Source organism: Anas platyrhynchos, chromosome 8 (assembly GCF_047663525.1).
Source record: "Anas platyrhynchos isolate ZD024472 breed Pekin duck chromosome 8, IASCAAS_PekinDuck_T2T, whole genome shotgun sequence".
Classification (NCBI taxonomy): Eukaryota; Metazoa; Chordata; class Aves; order Anseriformes; family Anatidae; genus Anas; species Anas platyrhynchos.
The window spans coordinates 25,314,212-25,336,570 of record NC_092594.1 but is presented as its reverse complement, the minus strand read 5'-3'; the positions used below and the strand labels follow the sequence as shown (position 1 = coordinate 25,336,570).

The 22,359-nt window shown below is 34.3% G+C and overlaps 1 long non-coding RNA gene across 2 annotated transcripts in view; it reads left to right on the top strand.

Moving 5' to 3' along the window:
- The first annotated feature begins 10,365 nt into the window (after nucleotides 1-10,365).
- LOC140003126 (uncharacterized) overlaps nucleotides 10,366-22,359 on the top strand; it is a 59,897-nt gene continuing 47,903 nt past the window's right edge. For both annotated transcript variants that reach the window (XR_011811132.1, XR_011811133.1), the window contains exons 1-2: nucleotides 10,366-10,726; nucleotides 11,010-11,069. This is a non-coding gene — a long non-coding RNA (uncharacterized lncRNA). The remainder of the gene's footprint in view (nucleotides 10,727-11,009; nucleotides 11,070-22,359) is intronic.

Here is a 22,359-nt window from a genome sequence, read left to right as displayed (position 1 = left end):
GACATTTTTTTTTCCACTCAACTAAAGCAAACCTTAAGATGAACTTCAGTCCCTCCTCCCGTCTTCTCACCCACCCCGACCAAAAAAAAAAAAAAAAAAAAAAGATTGGTTAGAGTAAGGTAAGGGAAACAACTCCCCAGGCTTTTTATGTGGATAGACTTGAAGAAACTAATAGGAAATTGCATTAGGAAATGTCAAGATAAAAGTGACAAATGGTTATTTACACTTCAATGCCAAGTAAATACCTAGAGAAGAGTTTGTATTAGGGTATCATCTTGATGATGCTGGGCTACTTGAATCCAAGAGAAGACTGAACAATATGCTGCTGCAATACAAAGTGTTCAGTCCACATATGGAGAGTAGGGATTGCTGCATTAAACTGGCACCTAGATGAGGAACTGACTCTACACTGTTCACCTAAACTGTACAGACAGCATCCAAAAAACGGGAAGACTAACACAGCAATAGCAGCTCATGCAACAGGAAGATGACCCCAGGCTCCAGTGAACAGAAAGTGTATGTGCAAATATCATTGACAACAGTGAATGACAAGTTCTTGCTCTTCAGGATAAGGAAAGTCAGACCCAGAGCAATTAATCTGCATATTTAGACACTGGAAGTTAAGAACATGTTGTTACTGCAGGGAAAGATGTGCCTATACAATGTCCCAGAGGAATATACTCCCAAATAATGTGAAAGAACTTTCTCTTAGATTAAAGTATGATTATATTGTTTTAAGCAATGTGATTGGGGTTACCTCTTGGTTCTTCAGATTGATGTCAGGATAGGTCAAGTGCAAAAGGCAATTTTAAGATTATGAACTGAACCACAGAATACCTAATAAAACTTTGGGATCCCCACAGGATAGAAATATTATGGATAAGTTAAGAGAGCAGCATGAGTAAAACTGAGCCAGTCCCTCTGACACTGAAAAATATATTCTTCTTCCTCCCTCCCTGTGCACCACTTTCTAATGATCGTGGTATGATCAAGGAGCCATGCCTTCATTCTGCTTTCTAGAAGACCAGAGATGAGCTCAGCTTGAGCCCGCTTTCATTTGGACTGCTCTCTCAATACACCAGAAACGAGAGATGCTCCTGAGCCACCTTGCTACACAGCAACAGAATGCTGTAACTTTAGTTTCACCTAAAATAAACTTAGGCACAAAGGAAAATCCTCTGAGTGGGTTTTTCACCCCTCTTTCAAATACTACGCATAGCAAAGGCAATAGTGTTCTCCAGTGATACAAGTAGTCTACTGTGAGTCTTTTCACTACAAAATTCAGTCAACCCAACTGTAAAACATTTTTTTAACCTAATGAAAAAAAACCCTACCCTCTCTTTATATGGCAGAAAAAGTGATATGCTTATATAGAACAATAAATAAAATTTAACTAGCAAAAAAATATATTCTGAAGCATTCAACTCTAGGTTTACATACTCCCAGTAAGAATTACTTTTGAAATATTATAAAAATTTATATGATTTGTGGTGATCACAATAGCTGTGTCAAAACTGAAAAAGCCTTCTGAAATTTGGAATTGCTTTTTTGTCTGGAGAAGCTTTGGATGAAAAGCCAAAAATCTATAGGTTCAAGAAGCAGCTCGTAAAACACTAAGAACTTTTTCCTGAGTAGCTGGAACTTGCAGCTTTGCAGGATGAAACTAGAAATTTCAGATGATTGTTTCTCTGAAAGGATTTTCAGTACATCTTGATTTTAGTCTTGAAACACAAATGCATTTTGTTTGTTCATTTTCATAGAAATGTTTTATTAAAAATGAGATAAAATCGGTCTTTTACAAATAGTCAAGCAGAGCAAACTATTCTCTTGACAGAATTTGCCTGTGTGAAGTGCAGATATTGTCAAGCTAACAGTATATTTTAAAAATAAGTATCTTAATATTTCCAAGTCACAAAAATATTATTTGGATCTACATCACAATAGAATCTTCTGTGGGTTTATTTTAAGTCTCTTTGCCCAGAATACACAATATTTGCATTGGCAGACTTCATGAGTCAATTCATGCTGGTCATACATTTGTAGAATTGCACATTTCAAGATCCAAATGTTAACACGAAGTATTGTATTGGACAGAAAAAGATCAAGTTTTTGTACAGAAGCAGATGTTTCCCAAAGATAAAACTGTACCTCAGTGCAATCGTGTCATTTCCACTACATTTAAAGGTTAAGTGGAAACTGTTTTCAACATCCTTAGCAAGAATTGTTCCTCCACTATTTTCCTCTCCATGTATCTGAATATAATTCATATCATAACCTAATATCAATTGTAAATCACACAATTTCCGACAGAACTATGATGAATACACATTGAAATAGAAGAAAAAAATGGTAGAGCAGTATAGTCCCTGGAATTTAACACTCTGTGGTCAAAAGGTCACATATGTTAAGTTTCTTATTTATATCCCTATTAAAGCTCTGATCTGTGGGAAGCAGGATAGAAGCAATGTGAGACATTTTACAAATAAAGAATGTATTGTTGTTGTACTGTACATGTTTTGTTTCTGGGTGTTTAATGATAACAGATTATGAACTGCAGGTGACTTTAATAAGGGTTAAAAGATCTTCATCAGAAGACATAAATATTTGTCTCTGCTACTTCTCTGGTAAGTGCTTTTTTATAAAAAATAAAAAGGTAATAAAATATATATTTTATGAATGAGTCAAGAAAATTAATATTCTTCATATTTTTTTCTGACTTATATGTACCTCTTGACATCACATTATATACAGGCTGACTGGGCATTTTGAGTGGTGCTGTTATGCTGAACAACAAGCATATAAAAAAAAAGAATAAGGAATTTATGTACACAGCATATTTCAAATCAAGATAGTGAATTATTCTGACTTAACGATTAATCCAGGTCATCTGAAAACAACCTGGCAAGCCTTTATTCACCACAGGAGTCTTCCCAAGACTCTCAGCACAAACTACACTGTGGCTTACTACTTGTCCCAACTGTTTTGACCTGCAATATCAATACTTTACTGTTGTACATCACATAGGCACATAAGAAAATGAAATATTGACAGCTTTGTATCAGTAAGGTATTAATCTGCCCTCCAAGAAATTTTCTTTGAGAAGTAATCAAGTGAACACATCTTAGTGAGCCACAAAGATAGGCAACAAAAACAAATAACAAGACAACAAAACAAGATGGCCAGATGATAAATTATGGAGTTAAAACAAAAAACCAGCTGAGCTCTTTTTAATGACTGATGAGATTTGTTTTAGATTTGGGTGGGGTTGGGTGTTTGTGTTGTTTGTTTTGGGGGAGTTGTTTATTTTTGTTTGGTGTGAGTGCACATTCTAGCTCTGGCCTGTAGTACTAGTACACTACTACCTGTACCTAAATACCTACACAGACTTGTCATAGACAAAACTCTTTCCCCTGTTATTTTCCAGCTTAGTCTATATTGGTAACGGATGCTGAGGAAGTGTTTTTTTTTATTATTATTTGTTTATTTTTTTTAATTCTCACAGTTTCATACTATAGCTGTTAATGTGCTTGGAATGAGTTGGATAAGATAGTATTATCTTGGTTATGGCTTCTTCTTTCTGGCATAAGTATATTCCCTTTGAAAATATTCTCTTCTAGTTGTAATAAAAAGTGTGATTCTTCTTATTTGCTTGTTTTCTTTAGGAGAAGCAGATGCAAAGTTGTAATTATGTCCACTTCTCAAGCTGGCAACAAGTAAGCTTCACATTATCGTACATTTGAAATCATACCTATAATGAGGGATTGAACCACTCCACCTAGGGGTTTTCCAAGTATCTGAAATGTGTTGCCCTAATAAAGGGCTCTTTTTTCATTTTTCATTATTTTGAGAATATATTGAGAATAGCTAATAAATGATTTTGGAATGTATTAAATAATTAAAAGCACCATATCAGTGGAAAGATGCTGCAGTGTATTATGTTATCAATTCATTTATTTCAATAAATTCAAACTTGAAATACAGCAACTACAGTTGCTGACTGTTTTCTGAACATCAGGAGCCAGGTAGCAACCCTCAGTACATAAATGGACTTTTAGGAAAAAAAAAAATAAATTTGGAATGCAAAGCAGAGGTTTTGAAGAAAAAAGAGGGGCAGAAGAGATTCTGGGCAGTCAGAAAGGCTGCAAAAGCTGTAGTGCTCACTTCACTTGTACATCATATACCTCCTCATACCTTCTGTTTTTCTCTCTCATGTACAGCTGTGTTTTGGAACAGGGGCCATCTCTTGATAGTTATATTGCCTAGAAAAAGTGAGTGTCCTGTTTATTCTTTTATCAAGAGCATAATAAGCAAAGCATTATTGAAACAAAATGGTGTGACTCTTTTGACCTACATGTCCATCCAAAATTCATCCAAAATCCTTGTTTTCTCAAGAGGAAGAACTTATGATGGAGTCAAGAATTTCATCAGTGCAATCTACAGAGAACTGTATATTAAAGCCCATTTTCCTTGAACACAACAGGCATCAAGCAGCAGGAGATAGTTTTCTTGCTCCCAGCTTCATTCCTCTTTTTAGCAACTTTACGTAAAACTCACTTAGCTCTTTCTTAAGATCACAGCATAACTGCTTCTTTGGTTGCACCTGGAGCTTTGCCTGTTCCTTTCCTGTGTGCTCCTGTAGCATCTGACCTTTTTCTCACACGTACTGATACCCAGCTGCAGCCAAAGCCCTTCTGCTACTTCTGCATCCAACTTCCAGTCCACCAAGAGACTTATCCAACATAATCACAGAATAATAATGAACAGCTTTATACATGAAGTAATTTTTTAGATTGTTGTTGCAATATTTTCAGCTATCTCTAACCATATATGCATTAACTGTTCCCTCATTCAGCTTAATGAGAAGGTGGCTGTTAGTCTTAGCAGCTGCACCAATGTTTCTTCCCACCTCTAACACAACCATAATAGCACCACCCCACCACTTCATTCTTTGCTGAACATTGGTATTTTGCCTTTTTATTTTCTGCTCAACAAAGAACATTTAGAATGCTCCTTTTATATTCATTTTCATAAGTGGAACAATCATTCAAAAATTATAAGATTTTTCTTCTCATTTTTTCTTTCTCTGTGAGATTAGCACACACAGAGAAGCTGGAAGCATTTTCTAGGGAGCTAGAAATGGTTTGGCAGGAAATAGATCATCTCTTACACTGAAGACAAGACGCTGGGTATTTCCACAATCTGTCCACCAAATTATATTTTAAGATTTGGCTGGGAGTAGACTGTCACTCTCTATACAACCAGACTCACAGAGCTACCCAGAGACTCTCTCTAGATCATCATCACTGATTTCCATGCTTGCATACTGAACGCCATGTCACACATCTCTGCTCTAATAGTCAATGCTTTCACCTCGCAGGTAAGCTTCAACCCCTCATGCTCACAGAATTTTTAAATTTAGAAACTTGGACAGTGACAAAGCAACGGTGTTTGGTGGGAATGCTTAACCTTGCAAAAAGAAGTTAACCTTGTTTAAAATCTTTCAGCCTACGTGTGGAAGCTGGCCAAAAATACTATTAATGAACATTCTTCAATTTCATTGGGACTTTCAGAAAGGTAAAAATGAGGCTACATTATTTATGTTTTATGGGAAGATGTATTTAATGTTTGTAAATCCATTTAGATAGTAACATGGACTTTAATGGATGAATAGATGCATCTTCTAACATACATTACAAAAATGATCACTCACTGCCTATGAAAAATCTAACATTTACTTGTTGATTAGTCTCATTTGCCTGTGTATTTATTATTTAGCAAAAAGTTTTCAAAATGATGCCCTCTATAAAACCTCAGTAAAATGTAACCGATTTTCTTTAAACTATTAATTACCCATGAATGTCAGAAAGGTACTTCCTCTTCAAGCTTGGGGAACAACATATATGAAATGGCATCTTCAGTCTCCTGGCTTCTCTCAGAAGCAAATGGATATTTAGTCACTTAATAAAAATAAGGCAACTTTTGGCATCAGCATTTTTCAGAAGTGTGTTATAAAAGGGAGTGCCCATGCTAATGACATGGTGCTAATATGAAAATGACTGTTTTAACAACTATGTTAAGTCTCTGAGCCCTGTGAGATATGTATTTTCCATGGCCTCAAAAGTTTCATGAGCTGGCAGATCAGGAAGACAGTGTTACTTTTTTTGTGTGATGGCTACTGTCCTTAGAGACATATCAAGCATCTAGATAGAGCCTTACAGTACCAAAAACAGACAGAAGCTTGAATGAAAAGCTGCTCCTCTGTAGTCTTGGCTTCCAAATAAATAAATAAATAAATACATACATAAAGTCTCTGTAGACAGAGCACCAAACAGAACACACTGCACACCAATGGACAACACTGCCTGGTGCTCATTAACTGTAATAGAAGAGGAAACTGAAATCTAAATCTCATATAATAGCAAGGAAATACAAGCAACTTTATTTGGACCTCAGTGGTGTTGATGGGTTTAAAAGGTCAACAAGAGGGCCTATGGGACTGTTATTTATATTATAGTAAAATAGAGAGCATAGATAAGGATCTTTAAATGCTGCATTAAAATATGAAAGAATTTCAGAGGACTTAAAATTCTTTCCTTTCTGTTACACAATTTATGTGGCACATAATTGAGGTATACCTAATATAAAATGGAAATTACAGACAAAACACACAACAGTGGGGATTAATAAATACTAAGCTTAATATTCTTGCTTGTTGTTTTTGTTTTGTTTTGTTTTGTTTGTTTGTTTGTTTGCTTTGTTTTAATGATGAAAGAGAATAAACCTTACAGAATTCATAGTGGAAATATACAGGAAGACAAAAAAAGATGTTTCTATCAGAACTGAAGCCTAGATAGAGAGCTTGGTCAGAAGATGTATAATCTCTGCTGTCATAACACAAGACTAATGGTGACAAGCAATCTATACCAGAAAAGAAACACACTGAAATGCATGCTGTAAATATATGTCAAGAAGGATATATGTGAATCACAATTTCAAAAAGAGGACCAAATCTCTGCAAAACAGTCCAAATAATTGTTTCTGTGCTAGAAGTGACCCTTTCTACATCTGCTAGCAGATTTGACAGCTCCAGTTGCCAGAATAATATATCTAACATAAGGAAGGATTTTCAGAATCATAGTAATAATCTCTTCACAACTATCAACACCCACAGAATTCACTTTTTTACATCCACACAGATATACCTTAGGGAAATGGGATTTACTTAAAAATTGAATGGTAACATCTTTAGTTATGACCAATGCCATGCTAAAACATGCCAGGACAAATTAAGAGAATACTGTTAAATGTTTAAAACTAAGGAAATATGACATTTCTTCTGCAATTTGATTAATCCTGGCCACAAGTCCGTAATTTACTTTCTAGTAAACACAAACATGTAATTGGTATGCATATTCCTAAGACCTGAACCTAAAAGTTTTGAGACTTCTGCATTATAATGTGATTTAATATTGATTCTCAGTTTATTTTCCTGTAAGCTTTTGTTACAGTAATTATGAATGGTACAATGAGTCAGCTTTCCTTCAAAAATATATAGAACATCTCTTTATGTATATTGCTTTACTTACATTACCATAAAGCACTAATGTTGTCTTGGTCTTAAAGCATATTTTGAGTCGTCAAGCAAAATCTTAAAACCTGTGGTATATTTACAGTACATCTGTCACTTCCAATATGTCTCAGGACTCGGTTCCAACAGCTCATTACTTACACAAACAAAATATTACTTACCTCTCTCAGGCAAGCAGTCAGTAGTACTACTCATCACAATAAGGGATTTGTCTCCATTTTACAAATTGGTATCATCACGGAAAAACAGTTGTTTTCAAACAAGAAAGTCACAAAATAAATAGCTTTACATTCTATTTTTACTTTTAAAGCAAATATAATAATGGTACTAGCCTATTTATTGGGCATTAATAATCACTGTCAATATTGATATTTTTTTAACATGCCAGGAATTAATGAGAAAAAAAAAAAAAAAAAAGAAAAAATCAAACAGTGAATTGCCTAAACTCTGCGAATATTTCACAGTCTTCAATATGACTTGTAATGTCATCCAAATGTACTTCCAGATATAAATCAAGCCAGCTTATTTTCAGCAAGACTCCCCTTTAAGACTGTGACTTTTGTCACAAGATTCACAGTGTTCCCAAACAAGACCATATAGGAAAAAGAAGCAGGAACTTTTCTTCAGTTCCTCCGCAGTGCAAAACCTAAGATGTCTGAGGACTCTAAAAACAAGAACAAAGATGGCCACCAAGTTGTTTTTACACCACTGAATAGGATAGGTGAAGATCCAAGTTCTTGGTGTCTACCACCATTCTATTAGACTATACTTTTCTGGAAAGGATGACACAGAAAAGACAAACAAAGAAACAACCATTTAGAGATGCAAGAAGTTTTAAGCTCATATAAAGCCAGGAAAGGCTTGACAGTAGTGCAGTTCTACAGACCAATATAAACTGACAACAGAGGTACCAGTGGGGAAACCAATGAAGATAGGATAATTTCTTCCTTTTTTTTAGGGAAGTCGTGAGTTCTCTCGAGAGAACTGCAAGTTCTTTGATGACTACCATAGCACTCCACTCATGAGGCCATACACACCTTCTGTTAACATGTCTGTACACGTAGAGTGCTGCTATTGGAAGTATAACTGTAGACAAAAAGCAAAGGTGTAAGTATTATTTTGCAGTAAATGTATAAAGTGAATGTATAAACAGTAAATGTAAAAAGTGAAATTTAATAAAATATGCGAACCCTTACAACACTTCCATGGAAAGAAGCATGGGGCATTCACCTCAAAGAACCTGAAACAAACCATAGTATACAACACATATCCTTTACCATTACACACATATATACTTGTGTTTGCGTAGCATACTCTTGTGTTATTCTTAAAAAGAATGACTCATAACAGAATGATACAGAGACTGAATTTCTTTATAAATAATAATAATGAAAACATTATCTATTTAGAGATCCTCTAAATGAAACAGAATTCCAAATCTTTCCTCTGTTTCTAGGGGGTTCAGCTAGCTGAAGATTTAGAGACAGAAGACAGCATGGAAGTTATTAACCAGGAAAAAAAATCACAATAATTATAACTGAAGTGGTGTAAGAGTAATAAGAATTAGGTCTTCTATGAAATAAAATACTCTGAGGTATAAGTCACAAAACATCAAGCATTCTTTGTACAGAAAAACCTCTTTAGGCAAGAATGCCAAATATGAAATGCATAGATATAGCCCAGAAAGATTAACATGTGAGACCAAATTCAAACCTAACAAAATTGTTCTTAAAAGTCAGGTGTAAATACAATTACATGCAATCAGCCTTAAAATATGATACAGGTGTCAGACTTAAGAATTTTAAAGTAATTTAGATTTTAAAATTTGCACTAAGATGTGAATGTTCAAATAATTGAATGTGCTTCCATTTAGAAACTAAGATAAGAGAATGCAAACTTGCACAAGGGTACTTGAGAATGATTTACAGATCACACACATTCACAGTGAGCAACTCTCATGAATGAGTTTGCAAAGCGTGCAGTAGAAGAGACCACAGAAACTAACATTCTAAATTTAAGTTTTAAAATATGTTTATTGTGATTCAAAGCTACAGTTATTCATTACTTATCCAACATATTAGTGCAAACAATATTCTTTCACTTCCTCTGGGGCTTCTTTAATCTTATCTGGATTTATTTTCTGTGTATTTCTGAGTAATCAAAAGTTATAGGCTTGATATCTCTTGAGTTAAAAACATCCCTAGTGTTCCTGCTGTTTCTTTTGTATTTATTCATTTTTCAGTGAGTCTCTAAAACAAGGATTAAAAAAATAAATAAATAAAAATAAAAAGTCAAATAAGGTTATTTCAATCAGAAGGAATCAGCAATTTGATTTTTTCCAATGTTTTAGGTAAACATTCCTGTTAAGACAGCAATTGATCTAAGTTGCTGTTAATGAGTAGCTGAAAACATTCTGTTAGGCATTCCTCCAGCAGATGTGCACATTCAGAACTATTGTAATGAAGCTAAAGTTGAAAGTACTTAACTCATCTTTTCTTTTAATAAGTAAAATTATTCATCAAAACCTTCATTTGAATTATAGCCCAAAAGAAACCTAAATATACTCACAAGACATTCATAAATAGAACTGTTGAGTAATTTTATGACTAAATTGAGAATGACAATTTGTCAAAGTTGAAGTGTTTTGCAGAAATGTCAGTGATTCAACAAACTTTCATCAGTGTGCTGGCAGAGCACCCACCAGGGCTCACCTGGTTCCTGGCTAGGACCCAGGCCCTGCAGCTCCAGCCAGCCATTCTACGTGGGATTTTCTAAGAGTCAGGAGGCTGAAAACACTTGGAACCCTGTGTCACAAGAGTTCTTCCCACAGAAAAGTGCCAAACCCTTGAACTACAGCTATACTGAAGCTCTCAGAGACTCCAGGCTAAATGCTGTGGAGCCAGGAGCCTGGAAAGCAGGACAACACCAGCCTCAAAACTAGCACAGCACTTGTACCTCAGCAATGCACAACACAGCCCTGAGAACCTCATCTAACCGTGCTGTCAGAGCTTTCAGATTTCATGCTCCAAAGCTGGCAGCTCTGGCTGTCTGGGGGTGTTTTCAGGCTTCACAGAAACTGAAATTCATTGGAAAAATTCTTCTTGACTGGAATAACTTGTTTGAGCTATGTTTAAAAACGTAAGTCATGTCTATATGTCATGTGTCTGTAGGATAGTCTAAGTATACTAGAGCTAGGTATAAACTACCTAGCTCAGGAATTGCTATGAGTACAGCTACAAAACCACTGGCTGACCCTCCAGTAACTAACATCTTCCTTGATGAGATTTACAGCCTGCCACAAAACTATGAAATATTAACACGGATTTGACTAGCAAACTGGAAAAAAAAAAAAAATAATAATAATAATAATAATAAACTGCTTCATCTTGACTGGAACTGTATCTCTTGCTAATTAACTCAGGAAGGCTAAACCAAGAATACACCACACTTCCCAAGGAAGATGAAACCTTGAAGTATAAAGGTAAGGCTATTCTTTTGTTGCCATAACAAAATACATATGGAAAAAGCATGGAATTTACAGGCAGGTGTGAGGGGAAATGAGTGGTAGCTGCATTATTCAGTGCAGAGAAAATATATATGATGTGTTAACACATGGTAGAGTGTGAAGAATGCATGCCTGTATGTATAAAATAATATATATATTTACAGTGCTAAGTGATTTGCAGTTTAGGGAGTGGCTATCATAGTATCTGTTGAATCCATAAGGAAATCTCTGCTGTAAAGTTTGGTTAAATTTAAACTACAAATGAATCTGTAAAGATGCTCCTACTCTACCTATTATTTATGGTAAAGATGAGAGCTTACAGCCTCATCATTATGTTCTGTGGGAGCAATGTTAGTGCTAGAAGTACTTTCTGCTTTCCTAGTAGACCATTTTAAAGGTCTTACTTAGGACTTCAACTCAGTCCTTATCAGTGATTTCCACTAACTCATCTTTGGAAAAAGGATGTTGTTGCATAAATATCAAATGGAACTTCCTAATTCTCCTATGCTACTTCCGTATATCTTCCCAAAATCATGTATTTGAATTTTTATCACTGCCTTATAGAAATATGAAACTTCACATCTCATTCAGATAGGAAAGTTGGGAACATTATAATACTACCTGGGATTTAAATTTATTTATTATTATAGGCAGGCAAGGTTTGGGGGATGGTTTTGTTTCATTAAGTTGTTTTGTTTGTTTTTCCTCTTTATTATTTCCTGGGACCCAAAAAGACTGACTGCTTGGCAGAAACACTTGGTTCTGGGCACTTGCTTTCCCTCATTATCTCTGAAGAAAAAAAATACCTCTTTTGTTCCCCTTACCGCTTCACTAACTTATCCAAATATTCATTTCTCTTTTAAGAAGAAAAAGAAAACTGAAATCATGCAGAAACTATGCCTTATATATTAAGAAAAACATTATCATTCAAGCAAAGTGCTAAGCACTCAGATAATAAAACAGAATAATTCTATTTCTAGGGTTTTCCATTTCATGTTTTTTCATTCTCAGCTTAACTTGAGCAATTTAAGACAGACTTTGTGTGATATAAAAGAAACATTTTCTGCACCAAACTTTGGGATTATATTACAAATAATTTATCTGCATTCAATCATGACATTTTTATTCAATATCATTAGCAAAAAATAAAATAAATGGTGACATCTCAGATGGTGTGAACTGGCAAAGCTCTTCTGACTCCAGTGGAGTTCTGCCAATTTCCACATTGGCTGAGACTTTGGACCTTAAACCTTTATTATAAAATAAGAAAGGAATAAATTGCAAATTCTCTCTCCCGGAATAATGCAGCCTCAAAGAAACAAAAGTCTTCTATCCAAATAAATTTAAAACCATGTGACATAGTGTACTTATTTAACAGTAACTGCACCTGAAGTACATTATTGGCAAGGTATCTGTGTCAGAGGTGAAAAATTTGCATTGTAATAAATGCAATGAGGCTTTTCAGATTGAGAAATACTTTTGAGAAACCTGATTATATGATTAATTTTTCCTTTCTTTTTGTCCACAATGAAGTGAAAAAATCTACACTCCTATGCAACACACAATTGTTTTCTTTTCTCATCCATGTCCATAGGGTACAACAAGCTTGGATCCAAAACATTTTCTCATGAGTGAGGGTAAAATGCCTCATCATTACTTTGAGCATATGGTAACGTTTCATATTGTTCTCCTATTTATAAAAACTTTATTATTATTTAATAAATGGTATAGAAGATATATTCGGCCTGGTTCGTAAATATAGCAGGCATTCTATATACCCCACTTCAGAAAACATGTGCAGGTATAACAGTCATTATAGTAACTAGCAGTAACTACACCTGTCAATTGTTAAAAATCAATTGCATTATACAATCTCAATTCCTTATTAAATATTATAACTGACAATACAGTAATTTTGATTTCCAGTTCAAAAATATCCCAACATAAAGTAAACTCTATCTTCAGTGCACGATACTCACAAGAACTCTCCATGAGCTATGCTCTGTGCTGCTTTTCTCTTTCAGAGCTCAGCACTACTCACAGTACAGAACCTAGCCCAGGAATAATGAGCTTTGGTGTGGCAAACATCTAAGTAGCCCAAGGGTACCAAATCAACATGCCAAAGTCTACAATACACTGCAACAATTACAAACAAACAAACAAAAAAAAACCCTCTGGTCGTCTACTAAGAAAGCAGCAAGTCCAAGCTGTTTTTCATCAAAAATTGGACCAGGACTTTCCTTCTAGTGTTCTATAGTCACACCTAAAGAATTCCACAGAGGTTTGGGGCTTCATTTAAGGGCTCTGAGATGATTCAGTATAAACCCTTACATCAAGTGGAATTTCTTAAATGGCCGTGACAGAAGCATCATACCATAAACCAGAATGATGACGGAGAGTTACAGCATGCTGCTAATGATTAGGCACCTGCTTTAGCCAGCAAGACTCCTTGGCATCTGTGCAGTGAATGTGAAGACACTGGTGTGCACCCTGGAGACAACCCATGGCTCTCAGCTGATGGTAATGGGCCCCCAGGACACATACCTGCACAGGTTAATTAGATGGCTCACATTGGGTTGTGTGAATTTCTCTTCTAAACAAATTCTAAACATATTTGTTTAGAATTTGATTAAAAGAAAACTTCCTTTGTTTTGTTTTGTTTATTTGTTTGTTTAAGAGATCAGGAGGAAGGCAAGAAAAATGTTTAATGGCAATGGCCTGGGAAGAGCAATTTTGACACTGCAGGCAAAACTGTCAACTCGCCTGAATTAACATACCACTTACTCCTTCACAGAAGCTCTGCAAATGTATGAAACCTAGGATTCTGGCTATATACACTGTTAGGAAAAACTATGGTTAACAGTTACTCTAGGAAAGTAGCTATCTGAAAAAGGAAGCACCCATAAAGAAGGCAGACACACTGAAGGTAAATTTTAAATTGTTCATGTTTAAGATTAAATTAGTTCAACACTTTTAGCAGTGAGAACCAGACAGTGGTTTTGGGAGTGCCATTGCATGTGACTTTTCTACATATGTTCAATGTGCATATCCAGCCAAAAGAAGGGCATTTGGCTGCTGGACCTCATACACTGCCACCCTGCATCTATTCCTAAACTGAAAAGGCTCAAAGGAAAAATTTCGTGTGGGCTCAATCCTACCCACACTAAAGCATCAGAAACAGAAAATGAGCAAACTATGCTCATTTAGGTATATATCCATACCTTTATTTTTGAATACCTTATTTAAGTAGTATACCTAACAGTGCAAAGACAAAACATTCCTGTACATGATGCCAAAGCAAACTTCATAAGAGCAGGAAAATCCCAGCAAGTAAAATGTCTTATCCAGATATTATTAGTTAGCACAATGGAATTGCTCACCCTCTCCCCAAAACTTCACCCATCCTGCACAATAATGCAATGGCACAGGATCAAACTAAGTAACCCAAAAAGCTATTTTCCACCTCCAAAAATCTTCTTTTTTTTTTTTTTTTCCCTTTTTATCCTCTTTTTTTTTTCTTTTCTTTTAAAGTTAAATTCTTGCCTTTTGGAAGTGTATTTCCATTCCTAACATAACACAATTTCTGGAGCAACCGAAACATGGGCAATCATCTCTAATCAGAAGGAAAGTAATAATAATAATAAAGGTTGTTTGAAAAACTATTTAAAAACAAATAAAACAAAACCAGTTAATTTTTCCAAAGGCCCACAGCAATTTCCGGGTAGCTGCTGTCAAAAAGAATCAGACAGGCTGTCAGAAAGTAAATGTACCTTCTGGCTGTGAAGAATGCTTGTCCCTAAGGAAGCCATGTTTCAAAAATTATTTAAATCTGAGACAGAAGTCTTTTTTTTTTTTTTTTGTAGGTGTTTTTTTATTTGTTTGCTTGGTTTTGTTTTTTATCTTTCATTAGAACAGCAATGTATCATCACAACATAACTGTGTAAGTCCTTAGTGGTAATAACTCACTTTACTGAATCTCAGAAGCAAAAAGCTCCAGGTATCAAGGCAAGCTTTATAGGGTGGATTTCTCAAGGGTTTAGTTCACTGGTTTGGTATCTGCAAGCCAGAGCTATTGAGGTTTACACTCAGTGTCTGACATGTTGAAGATTTTATTGCATTCAGAAACTGGCAGAACACATACTGAGAAAAATGTGTAAGAGGCAAGTAGAAAGTGTGTTGTCAGATTCTTAGTTCATTTAAGGTTACAAGAATAGTACTTGCACATCTCTGTCAAGTATGCAGAATTCTTAACTTTCAGTTCAATCTAGTGTTAGTGATATTCAGGGTAGTGATAAATATAAAAGGTTCAATTTTTTTTTCTTTTTAAATATGGATTTTTTTCATCCTGTTTTGTTTTAAATCTTCATTTCTAGTTAGAGTTCATTTCAGTTATTTACATAAATTCTAAATATATAAAATAATATTATTATATTTAGGTAATTATGTTAACAGCATTAGAGCTGGCAAGGGAAAGAAGAGGTAATTGTTGTAAACTATTTTCTTAAATTATCAACTATTACCATTATTACTAAGTTATTACCTAAGCCTTTTGATTTTTGAAAAAAAAAAAAAAAAATCCAGCATTCCGACAAGGACAAGTTCCCCTTCAGTTCTGTGGGAAATTCTTTTTCTTATAAGCAGGCCAAAATATACCACAGAAATATTGCCCCTTTTTGGTGCAGAATTCCAGCAACACATAGCTCACTTCTTGGCCAGAAACTGGAAATGCAGAAGAGCATGAAAATGAAAAGTAATGAGGGTGGAGAGGAAGGAGACATTCCAAACTTGTCAAGCCTAAAGAAATGTTAAGTTTGGGTCCAGTTCAAGTTTTGGGTGAAGACTTAACTCATTTTTTATTTTCTTCAAAATGCCTCAGCACCCTCAGGGAGTATTCTCTTCCTAGAGAGCTCTTAGAAAAGCATATTTTTTCACTGACAAAAGGATCAGCAAATGGACCCTGATGCCAAAAGTTTGAAGTTAAACCAGTTACTGTGGAAGTCTCACTTGCTTATTTGTTCCTTAAAAAGGATTTTTTTTCCTTAGAAAGGATTTTAAGAGATTATGTGGAACTTGTGCATTTAGTGACTCTTCATATTGCCAAATGAGACGAAGACAGTTGTCTATTATATTACATGCAATGAAGCAAAAATGACGTCTTTATGCTTTAGTTTCAAAGTCTCTTATAAACTGAAGTTGTTCCTTTAAAACATATTTTCTAAAGACATTTACAGCTAGAAATGTGCTGCTGATCCAAAACATCAAGAAAAGGAACAGAGGAAGAGGGAGGATCTCTGAATAATTTAAAGCAGCCTCCTCATTCAAAAGTCATTCTCTTTTAATCTCTTACACTTTGTAGCCAGAGACTCTATGCTGGGCTCTGGCAGAAAGTCAGGAAACAATATATCTGCAGCTTTAGACCGGAATGAAAAGAAACAACAAAATGTACAGGAGACCCACTGCAAATTCTACTTTGACACAAAGTTTGTTTTGTAGGTATTTGTCTGCTTCCACAGATACAGTACACTGCTTGAGGACAGAGCCTCTGCCCATCACCTGCCCTCTACCTACAAAAGACATGAGATGAGCATGCACACACATGTATGTGCATGAGTATACACAATTTACTCTGTTAGAACAGATGTTTTTTATTAACCATTGATATTTACATTACTTTTGATAATGAGAACTCACTATCAGAAAATTGAATGAAAAAAAGTCATCTGTATCACTAACAAAGACAATTAATAAACAACTGAGCCCAGCCAAAGTTCCCCTATCTAGAGTTTCTAAAAAAGACTTTAACAACTGTAATACTTACCTTTTTTGCCATAACCACTTTTAAACAACAATTAATAAACAAATGAGCCCAGCCAAAGCTCCCCTATCTAGAGTTTCTAAAAAAGACTTTACTAACAAACTGTAATACTTCCTTTTTTTGCCATAATCACTTTTCAAAAGACCAGACAGGCCTATTTTAAAGGTTCTCTTAGTGTATTAGATAAGGGAATAGAGATCATCTGTCTTGAAGGGATGCCTTACAAAGATACAAAGACTTTACAAATACAGGCCACCTGTCTTGAAGGAATACTTTACAAAGACGCAAAGACTTTACAAAATCAGATAACCTAGAGAAGAAAGGCCTCCTAGACATCATCTACTCAGCAGCTGACTACATCTACAATTAGAAGAGCTCTAAATCACCAACTTTTCCAACCTTTAATGCAAGCCACAGCTTTTTGGTCAACCATCTGTCTTTTCTATACCTTGCAAGTATTCTCAAACTTTTACTTACTGTTTACTGTTTCCAAAAAAACTTTTTTTTTTTCTCCCCTCCTTCCTCCTCCATTTACAAAAACTTTCTGCTCTTCTCCCACAATACCTTTAAATGAAATATATATAAAGAGAAGCAGTATTAAAAGCTTTTTTTTTCCTTTGAATTAGCATTTAGAATATAGCAACATCCTATCAACATAAAGCTTCTGAGAGACCACCAACAAACATAGTGTGAGAGTCACTAACAACTCCAGTAATTGTTTTCGTGCTCTGTTTCACTACAGAAGTGATCAGAGAATTGTTTCCTGGAGAAACTGTGCCTTTATTCTTACAAATGCTTACAAAGGATTCGCTTGAATGTAGAAAAAGATCGTTTTCATTTTTTCAGGGAAAATATTTGCAATTGTTTTCCTAAGAAGAGGAAAAGAAAGGCTGTGATGTAGTATCTGAGAATATGATATTTCAGCTGACTCTAACAATACCATTTAACAAATCTTTACATCAAATATTTACCTTTCAAAGATTTTTTCTTGCTATTGTATATTAAAACTATCAAATACCTGTTTTCTTCTCATCTTTGCTATAATGCATATTAATTAGAGATTCCAAACAAAACTACTCAGGGTGGAGTGTGTGCTTTCCTTTTACTTTGTCATTAGGTTGAAAAATCTTTTCTTTACTTTGACAGTGTTCCATTTCCTCTATTAAGTTGTTTGAATCTGTTTCCTCTGCTAAACTGTCAACACAGTTTACCCATGCCTATGTACTTTTTTATGTGTTTAACATTAATTAAGTGTTACTGTACTTTCAAGCCAAATATAATTTTTATGAGTTGGCTTTACTTCTTGTTCAATGGTCATGTGATAGCAAACAGCATGCAGAATGAACTATTGAACTATTCGCCTAATTATTACATCTGGTTTACTGTATCCCACACACCTAGCATGTTTTAAGTGAAGGGCAACAAAGATCTCTAGTTTATCATTGATACTCTTTAACTGGCACATAATGATACTATTGAGTTCTGAAGGGAGTCCTTTCTAAATCTCAGCATATGCCTTTATGTTAAAACAATTAACTACGTCTGGATACAAAGAGCAGACCAGAATATCTCTCTGCAGACTGTGCAAGGGAACTCATTCAGTGGACAGAATATTTCATAAAAGAAGATGACCTCGAAAACAATTTTTGGTTTAAAAGCAAACAAACAAACTAAAAATAGGTGTTTGAAATGAACTGTATGAAATGCATAACTTTATACCAGCAAAGCATTTAAGAAAAAACAAGGGGACTACATCCCCTTGGCACTAGAGGGAAATACTGTAAGACTTTTCATATTTAATAGTTTTGCTAAATCTAAACATGCAAATGAGGGTCTATGCTCTACTAAGAGCGTCAGAAAGTATGGGTCAATGCAAGACTATTTCCTGTGCCTTTAAACAATATTTAACTAATTTCAGAAGCAGCACATAATTAAACACTAGTTTTAGAGGTGGGCAAAATAGTAGAAACATATATCAGTTTTTCTGCCTCTAATATTTGTAAATAGGATCAGTAACTGTTATTTTCTTGTGGGAGAAACTTGCATTCAAAGTATGTAAGGAAGGCAAATGTTAAAACTACTTTTCAAACATGGAATCAATCTGGGAGGGAAAAAACAGGTTTTAAAATATTTTGCAACCTCTTTCTTACCTTTTTTTTTTTTCCAATTCATGGAATTCTAGATTTCTTTTCATTACAACTCAGAACATTTTATTGATAAAAAAAGAGAGAGAGAAAGAGAGAGAGAGAGAGAGAGAATGTTAAAAAAGAAAAAGAATATTTGTTACAACAATCTTTTCTGTCCATAATTCAACTACTACACCAGTTCTGAATATGGAATTACTATCACACCCATGCACTTTTTTAAATGGAGAGAGTGGAGAAAGTTAGGCCAAATCCATGAACAAACAGGAACAAGAATGACTAAACCATTTTTAACTCATAACTCTTAACTTTAGTTTAAAATCAGCCCCTCTTGATTTATTTTAAGTCCTTTTTCTGTATCTGGAAAAAATAAAATAAAATAAAATAAAATAAAATAAAATAAAATAAAATAAAATAAAATAAAATAAAATAAAATAAAATAAAATAAAATAAAATAAAATAAAATAAAATAAAATAAAATAAATAAAATAAAATAAAATACATAAGAGTAACCTAAGTGACCCAATGCCACAAAAGTTGTCCTTTGCAATCATCTGTGCTATTATGCAAGTTTGTATGAGACGCAATTTTCAGTCACGAATCAATTGTTATACCAAAATTTTAAAAAAACATTACTACAGAAGTGACTCTCTGAGCGTAAAGCCAAACATGATAATGCCAAGAGTACACAGGGGAAAAAAAGCAAACTTAAATTCAGTATATTGTGAAAAACATTACATAAAACACAACAACGTGCCTCCATGAAGTTCTGAGTTGCTTCATTTAAATCTAATATAAACCTGAAATTTAATACTGATCATTGCTGTCAGTAATTAGTAATTCCCATTTTGGGAAGGGAAACCAACAGCAAGGGCAACAACACAAGTGTCAAATATTCTAAGTATCTTGCTATCACTAGCTTCATCTAGTATTTTATATTAACTCAATGATACTGATCAATAACAAAAATTATTCAAGGAGCTCTCTAACTAGCAAGCACTTTTTGACATTTTCTGACATTTCAACAGGTATGTGAAAATATGGAGTGACATACCATATTTTTACTTGAAGAATAGTTTTAATTGTGGATTTTTGTATGGTGAATTAGAAAAAAAAAAGTTTAATATATTGAAGTTTTAATAACAAAGTAACTGCAGAGAAAACAGAATCTGGGCTGCAAATCATGAATGGCCATCAAGCATTATGCAATTCCAAAAAAAAAAAAAGGTGAGGGGGGAGGACATCATATGGGTAGGCAGTAATGATGAAAGAGAGGTAGATGGAACTATAAATTCCAGCTGAAGTTTTCAAGCAACAAATTACCTTTCAAGCTGCTTGTGGCGAGGAGACATCCTGATCTGAAGGGTAGTTTTCCCAGGGCAAGGCTCATGCATAATTGAGTATTGGAAGAGTATATTTTCACTATTCACTGGGAATAAAAATAAAATAAAATAAAATAAAATAAAATAAAATAAAATAAAATAAAATAAAATAAAATAAAATAAAATAAAATAAAATAAAATAAAATAAAATAAAATAAAATAAAATAAAATAAAATAAAATAAAATAAAATAAAATAAAATAAAATAAATAGAATAAAATAAAATAAAAATTAAGGCATGCAAAAAAATGTTGGCAGAGGAGGGGGTGAGGGTGAAGATTGGGTGGCACTTAAATTCTAAAACCCACTAAAAGACTATGGACACTTTAAAGAGGTTTCACATCAGGCACATACTTCCCAAAGCCATTCCAAATACTAGAAAAGTGCATAATAGGGCACGCAATTAGGAAACTGTAACTAAAGCAGTTGTTATAGATTTACACAAGGAGTTAGCACAGCAAGGAATATGCTCTACTACACAACCTCTTACGCTTTACAGGTCAATAACACAATACAGTCTAATAGCTCCTTCACTCTAAAACTTGACACTTGAACAGACAACTCCACATCTTATTAATCTAAAAGCATACAATTGGCTTTTCAAACCCCATCTGTTTTGTCAAATCTAGCTAGACGCTTTTTTAAATAGAAGAACTTTTAAATTGTAAAGACATCCACTGAATTTCACAAGATTTGTGTACTAAAAATTTAGCATTATTTATCAAGTTTGAATTCTTTTTTATATTAGTATGATTTTCTATCTTTGATCTATATTTTAAAAATGAATTCAGGCTTGATTTCAATAACAGTAGAAAAATTGTCTTATAATGAAAAATATCCTTTTCACATTGGCAGGCCACTGGTTAAACAATATTGGGTAGTCACAAATTTAAGAGCTTAAAAAATAAAAATATACTTTTAAAAAAGAAATCCCTCAAAAACAAACAAACAAACAAACAAAAAATCACCAAAACTATTGGAAGTGTGAACTATTGAAGGGATTTGTTTTCTCTTCATTTCATTCTGAAAATTCACAAGTAATGAGAAAGTCAAAATCTAAATTCAGAAGAAATTTATATCCTTTTGTTAAGGTTCCTTTTGTTAAGTTTACAAATATTTTCTCCAGCCACTGGTAAAATTCCTGAAAATACTCAAGTGATTTCCAATGGAAATGCTACCAGATCCTCAAATGTTGATGTTACTACATCTGCAATAACAAGCCCAGTGTTGAAATTACAAAGCAAAGTATTTTCTCCAATATATTTGTTTTCTACCAGTATTACTTTACAATAAACAGATATAGTACAATGAACAGTAAAGTATGTATTATTAATGGTGTTATAAAAATCTACTTGCGAAATGTCTTAGTATATTCTTTGGAAATCCAATGCCTCTCACTCTAGGAATATGAGATGAACTATAATGAATAGAAGTGGCATGCAGATAGAAATTTCCCTTCATCCAAAGAAGTAGATCCATATACAGTTGACCAAATAAACACAAGGGCAAAAAAAAACGTTTGGTCTTGTGCCCTCCCCTGGAAATACTGTCCATCTATCCTGACAGCCAGGAAGCAGGTCAGAACATACTGTGAGGTCACCATGAGGTCTCTTTGGAGATAACCGTCTTCCCTCCCAAGACAGGTTACTATCTCCAAACAGTCTCGCTATTGCCAGATACACTGTAAGACAACTGGTGAAGTTAAACTAAATTTAATCTTAATGTATATTTGAGACTGTGATCCATCAGCAGGATGTCATCGCTGCCACTCCGTTAATGCATCAGCTGGCACTAGCAGGAAGGCTCCAAAGGTTAATCAGAAAAGAAATGATAATAGTGAATTCACTCCACAGTGTTAAGTAAGTGCACATGATGCACAGCAAAGGAGAATGTGACCCAGGACCTGAAAGCCATAGAATAAACTAC